The sequence below is a fragment of the Mauremys mutica genome, chromosome 2 (genome assembly GCF_020497125.1).
Source record: "Mauremys mutica isolate MM-2020 ecotype Southern chromosome 2, ASM2049712v1, whole genome shotgun sequence".
Taxonomy (NCBI): domain Eukaryota; kingdom Metazoa; phylum Chordata; order Testudines; family Geoemydidae; genus Mauremys; species Mauremys mutica.
In genome coordinates, this window is record NC_059073.1 from 262,314,899 (window position 1) to 262,327,592 (window position 12,694).

A 12,694-nucleotide genomic window follows, 5' to 3' on the forward strand; every position below is an offset into this window, starting at 1 on the left:
TAGAATTGTATTTTTGTTTGTTTGTTTGTTTTAGTTCAAACCTCTCCCTGCAACATGACTTGGCTCAAATCCCTTTGCTGAAGTGACAGGACTACATTATTAGTGATGACCAATTACCATGGCGATTAGGTACTTTATACACACCACGGATAATTATTGATATAGCTTTGTGGAGTAGAACAGTGGTACTCGGTGAACATAAATCCTGCCCCAAAGGATTAACAAGATGAGGTGCAAGTCATTAGAATATATAGCAAATACAGTCCAGAATGCAGTGGCTGGTGTTTAGGATAACAGAACTGTACAGGCAGGTTTTAAGGAGCTGAAGGAATGTGGCTGGTGCTCAAGGAAAGGTTGTTATGGAAGAACAAGTATTTGATGCAGTAAAGGCAGTCGAGGGTTTGTAGGAAAAGAAGAGGAAGGAAAAGAGATGCTCTAGTTCAGCCACAAGTTAGTGGGCTCAATATTGTTCATATGCACCGCAGGGGAGAATGAGTTCCTACACTGGAGGAATTTCTAGGTGAAATGTTCGTGTCTGTGTTGTGCAGAAAGTCAGACTGAATGATCATTGTGGTTCTTTCAGGCCTTGAAATCTACATGGGAGCATATGTAAATTGTGTTGAAGAAGAAGAGAAGAAACCTGAACTTAATGCAAAAGACGAGGAAAGCTACTATAAATATCCAAAAAGTTTGAGGAATATAGGGCCTGAGCCTGTATTCCTTATGCAAAACATCCACTGACCTCAAGGAGGGGAGGAGTTCAGGACAGCACCCACACTGAAAGATAATTACAAAAATATAGTGAAAGTTCCTGCAATCATCAGCCCTTAAAGGATAGGAATTAATTTTTATTTACGTATTTAGTTTGCAATAGTACTGTGTGTCTGTTGCATTCATAGGACTGAGTGAGCTTTTTCCGATGGTTGGTTTAGCAACCTGAAAATTCTTATTTCAGCTTTAACTAAAGACTTTATCATTCTTAAAAATACACTAGGTGCTGAAGCATTTTGCAATGAAACCTTCAGACTTCTAAACAGACTAATACCAAGTCTGAACTTCCTCCTCCTTAGTTGCCAAAGAAAGCTATTGATACAGCTGAATGATACTGAAAATAATGTTAAAATGATTTCTGATTTTTTTGCTTAGTAATGCCACATACATTTGTATCTAATTAACACCCAGCTGTATCATTAGCTGGAATTTACTGACTTACTAGATAAGCCATGCACAAATGTTTTTCTTATTTGCTTATAGTATTTTGAAATACAAGAAACTAAATCTCTCTGTAGTATCTCACTTTTTAATTTATTTTTCCTCTTTCATTTTTCTGTGTTTGTGATGGTTTTGCTTAATCTGATTTTTAGTGCCATGTGGCTAACAAGATAATATTTCATCAATGGGAAAGGAGCACACACCACAGAAAAAAAGAAATTTGCAATCATAAGTAGCGAGTTGTGAATAAAAGATACCTTGGCTATGCTTTGTAATTAACCTTGTGCCTAGAAATATTTATTCTTCTGTAGGAGAAATATATTTTAATTAAAATAGCTTAAAAACCGGAAGGCCTAAGAATACATGTTTAAACCCTGGCAGTGGGACTGCTTGCAGTGCATGAAGTTAAGCAAACATTGAGTGTCCTGTATTAGCTCAATGCCTAACACAATGGGGTCCTGACCTAAGGCTACATCCCCGAGTCACTATGGTAATACAAACAATAAAGAATTAGAAGAAGATTTGCAGGATCGGAAACTAAACTTGTTACAAAGAAGCAAAGGTTTCTTTCTATTTGCTGAGCACTAATGCATAGTAGACAGCTGATTATTATGCAGTAATGTCTTTTAATATTGCATCCCAGAGTGATCTGTGCATAAAAAATGCCAAGAGAGATTTTGTTTATAAAAAAGAACTATGGAAGCAGATGTGAAAGCACTATATTAAGAAAGAGAGACCTTGCCTGCCTGCAATTTTACCAGCTAAAGCTGTGATTTCTTCAGATTTCACCAACTAAGTTTGGCAGAGTCAAAGTGGGCCATAGTACTTAGGTAAGAGACCTCTGAAGAAAACCAAGAAGCTAGAGTTTTGATAATTCAGTAGGTAAATACTCTTCTCTCCAAGTCAACAGTAAACCAGTGCATCAGGAGAGGGTTAGGGAGGATATTGCACATTGTAGGTGCTAGCTTTTTAATGAATTGTAAAATGGAGGCCCTCGCTATTTGAGGTCCAATTTGGGTCATTGCATTTGGGCTGTCTAAATTGCCTCTGTAGTTCAATTGGATGTGGTGGGTGAAATCCTGGCTCTACTGAAGTCAATGGCAATATATCCATGGAGTTCAATGGGACCTGGATTTCACTTGGTTTCCTTGCTGTCTGTTCCAAACTAGTGCTTCTGTGCAGTGTTCAATAGTTACTGCACTTCAGTGGTGGGCAGAATGATTTTATATAATACATAATCTCCTGATCCTGCTGTCCTTACAAAGGACAAACTCCCGTTGCGTTCAATGGGAGTTTTGTCTGCTTAGGACTCAAATAGAAGCCCACGATTGTGCCTGTACAGGGGAGCTAAGGGGCATAGGGAGCAGAGGAGCTGAATGGGGAGAAATTAGCTGGTCCAGGCTGCTACTCCCCAGCTCATGCAGCTTGGCAGGGATTTGCAGGGAGGAGCAGGAAATCAGCAGACCTTGACTCCACCCACTGCTTCGTGGGCACCGAGGGGGATGTAGGCTGCACTAGGGAAAAGGTTAGTGCAAATTACTTCCCACATAGAACAAAGGGAAAGTAGCAACTGAACTTGACTTCGTCCCTGCCCTGCCCCTGTGGCAGGGAAGCTACACGTTTCCCCTTCCTTGGGCTGGATTGCAAGGTGCCCATCCAGCCCTTGGTTAACAATTAGTAAACCAATCTGGGATCTATTTGCGTATGCGCAGTACGTACATGAAGACAGTATTATGCTTCCAGTAATTTTTTTTAAATCAACATGTCCTTTATGGAAAAGTCCTATAGAAATTGCTCTAAAAATAAAGCGTGTGTGTTTTTTGCCCCACCACATAGAATTCTGTGGCAGGAATTACAGTCTCTATTAAACATTAAAGGCTAGTTCAACTAGGCTTTCCTTTTCCATCAAATTCTGAAGCAGGTACAAAATAAGTGCTTTGTGAGTGCACACTGAACAGCTATCAGCACTGTTCATGGTCTCAAGAAAATGAAAATTAAGCATTTGTTAAAAAATGAAACTGAAGTACATCTATAGGCCAAGTGAGACAACATCTTTCATTCACTATTCTAAACTGATGTTTTCCATTAGAAGAACTCTAAATGGAATGTGCCCTGGACCTTTCAAATAAAAGAATAAGGATCGAGACAAGATTATGTAGGATGATAACAAGCAGGAAGAACACATTACTCCGTGTTGTGTAATTCATGCCCATCTGTGCACCAAAAAAGTAGATTAATTGCCTATTAACCAGAGTTTTAAAAACATTAAATATTATTCTATTCACACTAAACCCTATTAAGCTAGGTACGTTTCATGACTCAAAATAATTCTTCTACAGTACTTTTAGATTTTGACATAGAATTAGCTTTTTATATTAACGTGTAAATATACATTTGGCCAGAAGCACGCTATTGATTTTGCCATCTTTGTAGAGAGCTAACCCTACAAAACACATTTTACCTAAGGTTGAGCAAGTATTATTTGCCTAATGAAAGAGTTCCAAATGCTGCTAATCTAACTGGTATCATGTGAATTATGGTAAAAGGAAACAGTTCTGTTTAGCTATAATAATTCTGAGTAAGGAAAAAACAGCTGAAGACCTCCTGTTTAATGCATGACAATGAAAAGCGAAGAAAGGAAACGCAGTTTTAACATGTTCCGGATTTCAAAAACATGTGGTTCAATTTTAAGTGGTGGTTTGAATCTTTGACAAGCTACAGTAAACCTAGTGAAGAAGAGGGTATTCCTCTGGTGGTCATAAATCGTTTCTCAGAATTGTTGTAAGAAAATTATAAGGATTTGGTTGCATGTGTGATCGTAAATGGAAGTATTGTGTTAGTCTATATATGAAAGGGAGTTAGGATTTCTCAGACATATGTTTTTTATTGCCTGCAACGTGGTTTGTAGACTTGGGTTTGTTTACTCTGCTCTGTAAACTAAACAATTAAGAAATGATAAGATATATTTATTTTCCAAACTGTTCCTAATTATACAATGAAAATCCAATGACTATTTTTCCTCTCCTCTTTATTTGGATGGAAATCCAGAAGCAAAAGTTTTATGCAAAACTCACACTTGCATGACTTAAATAAATGGACACTTAGTCACAAAATTTGCTTGTGAAATTAGATTTTTTGTGCATGGAATAGGTGTTCATAGACATTTTGTAGGCTTAGTAGAGGTAGCAGCTCTGCAAATATGGCCCAAAATATTTCATTGTACTAGAAATTCAAAATAACTCACCAATTAAATTTTCATATGCTATCTCTTCTCTCAGAGAATTTAATGTACTGCTACAAATAGAAACCAAATAATCTCTACTTTTTTAAATGCAGCAATGACTATTTAAATTAAATACATAATATTCCCTGATTGACAGCAAAAGTCCACTGAAGCCTTCCTACTGCTTTCTTTTGTCAAACCCCAAAATGGCAGCACTCCAAAGGTTAAACTAAGTGAGAGATTTTCCTATTCAACAGGAATGCATTCAACATTAATTCAAGCCATTTGCTGTTGCTGAGTCTCCTGAAGGTTCTTGTGGGTGATGTTGCAATTTGGAAACAATATATGGCAGGTGAATTTACCTTTGGGGATAATAGGTTTGATCATGTCCCACTTTTCTACAGATATAACTCAGAATATTTTTTCCATGGAGTGGATTATCCAGGGCAGTCTCTTCTTTGTTTATTCCAAGGACCTGGTTATAGATCATTACAAGTCTTTACCCAAGAAGATTATCTCTATCCCATACGATTAGACTCTCCCAAGCTTTATCTGAATCTTCTCACAGTGCCATGTGAGATTCTCCCTCAAGTCTTCCATTGCAGACACTTGTGACAAAATCAGTGTAACAAAGTAACAAATTGCTGTGAGCTGTTAGTAGACATCCCATGTATAATACACCGCTACCTCAATATAATGCCATCCGATATAACATGAATTTGGATATAACGTGGTAAAGCAGTGCTCCGGGGGGGTGGGGCTGCGCACTCCAGTGGATCAAAGCAAGTTCAATATAACACGGTTTCACCTATAACACAGTAGGATTTTTTGTCTCCCAAGGACAGCGTTATATCGAGGTAGAGGTGTATTATAGCTATTCTTGGGATCATCCATTTACCCCAAAGCTGTACTGAGCAGCTGGAAGTGTTAGTTCCCCATGCAAGCATCCATGGAAGTGCTGTCCCCCAAACACACTTGGAACCCTACAAAATACTTCTCACCAAGGACAGTAGCGTTTGCGCAATAGTAATAATTGAGCTGGTCAAAACTTTTTGTTCAAAAAAGGTTTTGATGAAAAATTGTTTGTTTTTTTCCATTTTATCATCTAGAAAAAGAGTAGAAATAATGGAGGCACAGGAAAATCAAAATCCTCCAAATTTTTGGTCTATGAAAAACAAAAAATGTTCAGTGGAAGACTTTTTTGTTTTGTTTTGTTTTGTTTCAATTTTTTAAAAATTTTCCACAAAAAACAATGACCATTTTCCAGCTAGCTCTAAATAACAGTAACTCTCTCACTGTAACACAACTTCTTTTGTGAGTCCCTCCTTAACTTTTCTTTCACAGCATGGGACTCCAAGACTCTTTATTTTGGCTAGGTGGTGTCATCTGTTCTGCATTTGGGATCTGCCTACCGTCAGCTTCACTGCTTGTAATAGCCAAAATGTGGGAAACCTGCAGTGCATTTTTATCTCCCTTTTGGAGGAAAACAAGAAGTCAAACAGCCATTGGATGGCCACATGCTGCCACACTTTAGAAAATAATCTTGCCATGTCTGACATTTCCTGTGTGGGGATCTGTGAGGTTACCCCATTAATCAGTCATTTGTGGCATCAACCATCTCAATTTTCTTAAATTAATCTAAAACGTTCTTGCTAGCTTTTGTCCCACAAGAAGCAAAATATTTTAATAAACAGAGCTTTACATAGAACTATGTAAATCTCAGCATTTTTACTTTTCACAGGGGCTCATGGAAACATTTGTTTCAATCTGCTTCACAAGTCACAAGTCAGGAGTTTCAGATTCAAACCTTTTCCAAAGCCTTGGCAAAATCTGCCTTCAAAAAGTTTCATTTAAGAACCATGGAAAACCTCTGATTTCACACAATTTCATTGCCATCCACAAACCAGGCAAAAATTATTTGAAAGGGAGTCCAGATTCACCTGGAAGATTTGCAATCATCAGCAAAACCCTCAGTTAACCAGATCTGAGTTTTTGAGTTTGCATTGAAACCCCGAACCAGCTGGATTTCATGTGGCCTCAGGTTCTGTTGCCAACAGTTTGCAGAGTGCTACTTTTAAACAAGAGTTGAACTTCTTTCTAACAGGCTTTCTTTATTCAAACTGTTTAGTTGTGTAGCGTTTTGTACATTCACTTCCTATTTGTTCCTAATACATGAGGAAAGACATCCTGGGGCCTGCTTTCCCTAGTAGCAGCTCCTCTCTTTTCAATGTCACATTGGAGAGGTATGGTTACAATTACACAAAAGAGTTATTTTGCAGAACTCAGCAAGTTCTGGATATTCTTCACTGCTAATTGTGCAAGTTGACCTCTGAAGCTAGGTTTACTGCCTTATGGGCCATTTTAGTGTTCAGAAAAGAGATACTTACATGTGATAATTGTTGCCACTTCCACTGAGTCAACTGTGTCAAATCTACAGCCTTCAATAAAGTCACTGTACCAATAAATTTAATTAGAATGAACTAAATAACTTTCCAATGCTATAAAATACCTAAGTTTCCAGCACTAGCAAGGGAGGGCACTGGACCACCCTATTGGCAAGCATCCTCTTGCACCCTTTAAGTGTTCCTTGCATGTCATTTTCCCTCTCTGTACTCTGACTTGATAATCATTATGGCTAAATTATAAGCATGAATCACATGGACAGCTATGGAAAGAAGTCATATCTCATTATTATTATTATGATGTCATCAAACAGCCATATAGCCGGGCTTTGACATAATATGACTTTTTGGAAGTGTGGAGAAAAACTTTTAGAGAGTTAAACAAGAGACAATGATACGATTGACTGAGTTACACTGGATATCATTATTCTCTTCACAACCCAGTAATGTCCATTTGCTGGATTTGAAAGAAGGCCGAGACAGTTTTAACTCAGGCTCTTTAACCAAAAGCCCTTTCTTTGTCTGTTGGTCCCTGGAGAATGCAGTCTGCACCAGTATATGCTGTATATATCTCCAGCTGGTGGTAGCTCTCTGGAGCTGTTACAAGCTGAGTGAATCTGCCTAACTACCCACCACTGTTCTGAGTTCCTGGAGGGCTGTGGTCCCTCTCCCCCAGGGAATTACACACAATCCTTCAATAGCACATAAACATTTGCATTTTTAATACAATGGACTCCTAAACTACTTACTCTTAATTCAGTAAGGTTTGTCCAGGATATTGCAACATATTGTCATATCTGTCACTCATAGGTTATCATGATTTAAAATTTAATTTTAAATAGGTTTGTTTCTGGGTTTTTTTAAAAAACATCCCTGTATTTAATTTTTAAAAAAAACCCACAATTTTTTAAAAAAATCTATTTTTAGCCATGCTGGATTTAAGCATGCAACTGTCATTAGTATTCCTAATTACTGCTTCAAAATATCCCCAAGCTCATAAAAACTAATCTAATCAGAGAAGGATGTTCTTGTTCCCCCAGTCACCTCTCTGTTTTGTTCTTACCTCTAGAGCAGTGTTTCCCAAACATGGGACGCTGCTTGTTTAGGGAAAGACCCTGGCGGACCGGGTCGGTTTGTTTACCTGCTGCGTCCGCAGGTTCGGCCGATCGTGGCTCCCAGTGGCCGTGGTTCGCTGCTCCAGGCCAATGGGAGCCGCTGGAAGCAGCGCGGGCCAAGGGACTGTTTGGGGCTGGCACTATCACTTACTGTGTGTTTGTACAGTGCCTAGAACAGTGGGGCCCTGATCTCAGTCAGGGCTTCCAGTCACCATTGTAATACAAATAATAATGTAGCCAGACTAAGGCCTTGCCCACCCTAGGGACACTGGCCATTGTTAGCCAGCCACTGGTGTGGTTTCACAAGAGCAAACCTCTAGTATATACAAGCAAGGCCACTATAAGTCATGATATTAATTGTACTGGTGCAGACTAACCTGGTTTCAAATAAGGGGAAACCGCAGCATTGCAAATAGCAGTTTATGGTGACTTTTCTTGTTTACCCTGGTGCAACACTGGTGGCTGTAACCAGGCCAAGTCCTCAGTGCAGGCAAGACCATAATATTCATCCATTTCCCTCCATGTTTCTCACCAAAACATGTGGGGAGGGTTTGTTTGGTTTTTTTGTTTGTTTGTTTTTGCTATAACTCATTTTCTTGTGGAGGCAAGAAGAAAAAACAGGAGAGAATTTTTTGCTGTTACTTCTAAGAATTGCCTCTTATTAACAAATCTCCCAGGAACAAACTTTACAAGTTCTGTTTTCCTCTGGCTCACAGAGAGCTACTGAAATATTAGTAACAGGAAGAAGCGCCTGTTTCATTTCTATTACTCATTATTCAGATTCCATTTACATGGGCTGCCCTGTGCTCCTTTCCAAGAGTCTCAGTGAGTGTCGGCCTATGTCATCTTGAATGGCACAAAATTATTATACCCTATTTGTAAGCTTCTCATAGAAGAAATAGCATAATGAGGCCCACTGATGCATTTTGACGTATATGACCAATTCGCCCTCTTTAAAATGAGAAAGCACTGGAGCGCAGCACTAGCACACCACTGTGTCAGTTTTCCTGTCAAAATTCAACTTGCCTTCCAGCAAACCAAACCCACTCACATGTTGAAAAACAACTGTGTATGGTTCATGTTTTGAGCCTGTCACAAACCACAGGAGTTCTGAACCCTAATAAACTGAATGACCTCAGTTAAAGACACAACTAAACTTTTATAGCATTGTATAAAAATCTCAGAAAGAGCTAGCGATTGGAGGTGTAATGTGATATTTTGGAAACTGCCCCCAATCTCTGGTTACTGACCCTTATCTCACTTGCTACTCCTACAGAAAGCTCAAGTAGCTGTGGAAAGGCAACTATGAACTGATCTAAGCTTTGGCATAGACAGTAATGGTATGGTTCCACCAATGAAAGAACCGCTTCACTTGTTTTAGTTCAGTATGACCTTGCAAGAGATTGCTTCCTAAGGTCTGTTAAAAGTCTATGAAACCCAAGGAGAAGACTAGGAAACTGGTGTTTTCTGTTATTCCCATCTAAATTATGCCATTATAAAAAGGTGATCTTAGATTAAAAAGAACATGAAACTATCAGCGCAGAGCTACTGATTTTTTTGTCTGAGGAAGGTGTCTCTGTTTAGATTTGTAGAATTCTTCAACCAGATGGAGTCAGCAGGGAGGGGCTATGAGGAAAAGAGCAGCACTAGGAGAAGAAATCTTAAAAATTGTACCATCTTGTCATAGGCTAACTCCTGCCATCCCTCCTCAGGTGAAACCTGCAGAGGCTTTGTGTCTCTATTATAGAGGCACAAAGCTTTCAGCTGTCATAAATAAACAGATCAGGGTTAAGGTCTCTTTTCCCTGGAAAGGGTTAACATGTAGTACCTGGTGACCACCTGACCAAAGGACCAGTCAGAGATGAGATAATTTCAAATCTCTGTGGAGGGAAGCCTTTGTCTGTGTTCCCTGTTTTGCTCAGAAAGCTCTTTTTGGATCTAAGAGAGGACAGTCATGTCTCCAAGTTCTCCTGGAGTAGTTTCTACTAATTAATAGTGAGTATTAATTAGAAAGGCGAATTAGTCTTATGATTTGATTTCTATATTTGCAATTGTGTGTTTGCTAAAGGAAATTCTTTATTCCTGTTTGCTGTTACTTTGCTTTCACTGAGAGAGAAAAGGGGGGAGGGGGAATTCTCTCCAGAGATTGATAAGTTTAGACCCTGTATGGTTCTATCTTGGATTACAGAGACAAATTACTTTCTTTTTATTCTTAATAAATTCTTTTCTATTAAGGACTTGTTTGGTCTTTCCTTGGGTGGATTCTCAGGGAAAGAGAAGGGGGAGGTATCCCTCTGTAGTTAGATCCCGGTATCTCTCCTAGGAAAAAGGAGGGGGGAGGAAGCAGGGGGAATGGTTTGTTTCTCCTAGGTGTAAGAACTCCATGGATTTGGGGCTCTTGGAATCCCCTAGGATTTTGGGGAAGGACTGTGTCTCAATCCACATTTCCTGATTGAGTGGTGGCAGCTTACTAGATCTAAACTAGGATTTTAGTTTAGAGGGAAACCAAGTGCGGGTCCCCACATTGGAACCCAACAGCTCCAAGTGGGGGTGAGACCAATGACATGGTGGCAGCGACAAGGAGACCTACCCTAGGATTTTAGGGTGGGGGAATACATGCTGGTCCTCAACTTGAAACCCCCCAGTTTCAAGTGAGGGTGCAGACCATGACATCAGCGATGGCCACTCGAGCTGTGCTCTCCCTCTTCCCAACCACCATAGCTCAGTTTCCTAGAAGTCATAATTATATCCTTAATTTATGAAATGAAATCCCCTGGATATCTGGATATTTAGTCCATGATGTGAATGCTAAATTACAGACTTCGTGGGAGAAAAAGATGTAAAAGACCTGTTGACAAAGTATGTGAATTTAACAGTAACAATCACACTCAGCACTTATCATCCAAATATCTAAAAACATCAGTATCATCCCTGCTTGATGGATGGGAAAATTGAAGCATAGAGCAGTTAAGTAACTTGACCAAAGCCACACAACAAGCCAGTGGCAGAGTCAGGACTATAACCCAGATCTCGACTCCTAGTCTTGTGCTCTCACTTACCAGACCAGGCTGCCTTCCATCTGAAAATTAACTGGAGGCAGAATGTCATACCCTCATTCACGTTTGGGAATACCTTATTTTGCAAATAGTCCCTTTGACTTCAGTGGGATGTCATAATGGAGTAAAGCATTACTCAGTGTGAGATGGAGCATCATGGTCTGGCCCCCTAAGTGAGGATCTTACTACCACTGAAGTTTTGCTACTGACTTCAGTTGGAGCAGGATCACACCTCTGGCCAGATTGTCAGTTGGTATGAATCAGCATAGCTCCATTAATCAGTACTTCTGGATCCATTTACACTAGCTGAGAATCTAGCTAGTTATTGACAGTAGCAACATTCCTGCTTCTGTTTTTTTACTAGCAAGATTCTTATGCAAGTTATTTCAAGATATTAGTTAGCATGTATTTATAAACCTGCCTTACATTTTCAGATATATTGTTTTACATTATGTTGGACTGATATTTACACACATTGGTAGCCTACAAATGAATTTCTTCACAAAACATTTTATCTAATGTAAATTCTTCTTTGATTTGCATAGAGCCAAACGGAAACATTGGTATTTGCTAAACAGAACATATTGTAGAAGACCAATACGTAACAATACATGGACCATTGCATGACACGCTGTAGAAAGATTACTGTATTGTAGGCATGAAAAGATTATGCGAGAAGTAAGAGACAAGGTGGGTGAGGTAATATTTTTTTATTGAGTACCTTTCCCAGACCTGAGGAAAAGCTCTGCGTAGCTGGAAAGCTTGTTGCTCTCTCTAAAAGAAGTTGGTCCAGCAAAAAAATATTACTTCACTCACCATGTCTCTCTAATATTCTGGGACCGAGATGGCTACATCACTGCCTACAACAATGTGATGCCTGGTCTACACTAGGCGTTTAAACCGGTTTTAGGAGCGTAAAACCGATTTAACGCCACAACCGTCCACACTAGGAGGCACCATATATCGATTTTAATGGCTCTTTAAACCGGTTTCTGTACTCCTCCCTAACGAGAGGAGTAACGCTAGTATCGGTATTAACATATCGGATTAGGGTTAGTGTGGACGCTGATCGATGGTATTGGCCTCCGGGAGCTATCCCACAGTGCAGCAGTGACCGCTCTGGACCGCAATCTGAACTCGGATGCAGTGCTCAGGTAGACAGGAAAAGCCCCGCGAACTTTTGAATATTTCCTGTTTGCCCAGCGTGGAGCTCCGATCAGCACGGGTGACGATGCAGTCCGAAATCAAAATAAAAAAAGAGCTCCAGCACGGACCATGCGGATGTGATCGCTGTAAGGGCAGGCAAATCCGTTCTATCAGCGCTCCGTTACAGAAGATGAAATTCAGAATCCTTTTTTAAAAATCTCCAGACAGACGCCATAGCAGGGACTCAGCGCACTGCAGCGTGACAAGCGTAACGGAAAGCCAAAGAATCAAATGGACGCTCATGGACTGGAGGACTGAAGCTATCCCACAGTTCCTGCAGCCTCCGAAAAGTATTTGCATTCTTGGCTGAGCTCCAAATGCTTCTAGGGTCAAACACAGTGTCCGCGGTGGGTCAGGGCATAGCTTGGCAATCTACTCACCCCCCCCCCACCCACCCCCAGAAGCGAAAGGGAAAACAATCCTCTGACTCTTTTACATGTCACCCTATCTTTACTGAATGCTGCAGATAGACACGATGCT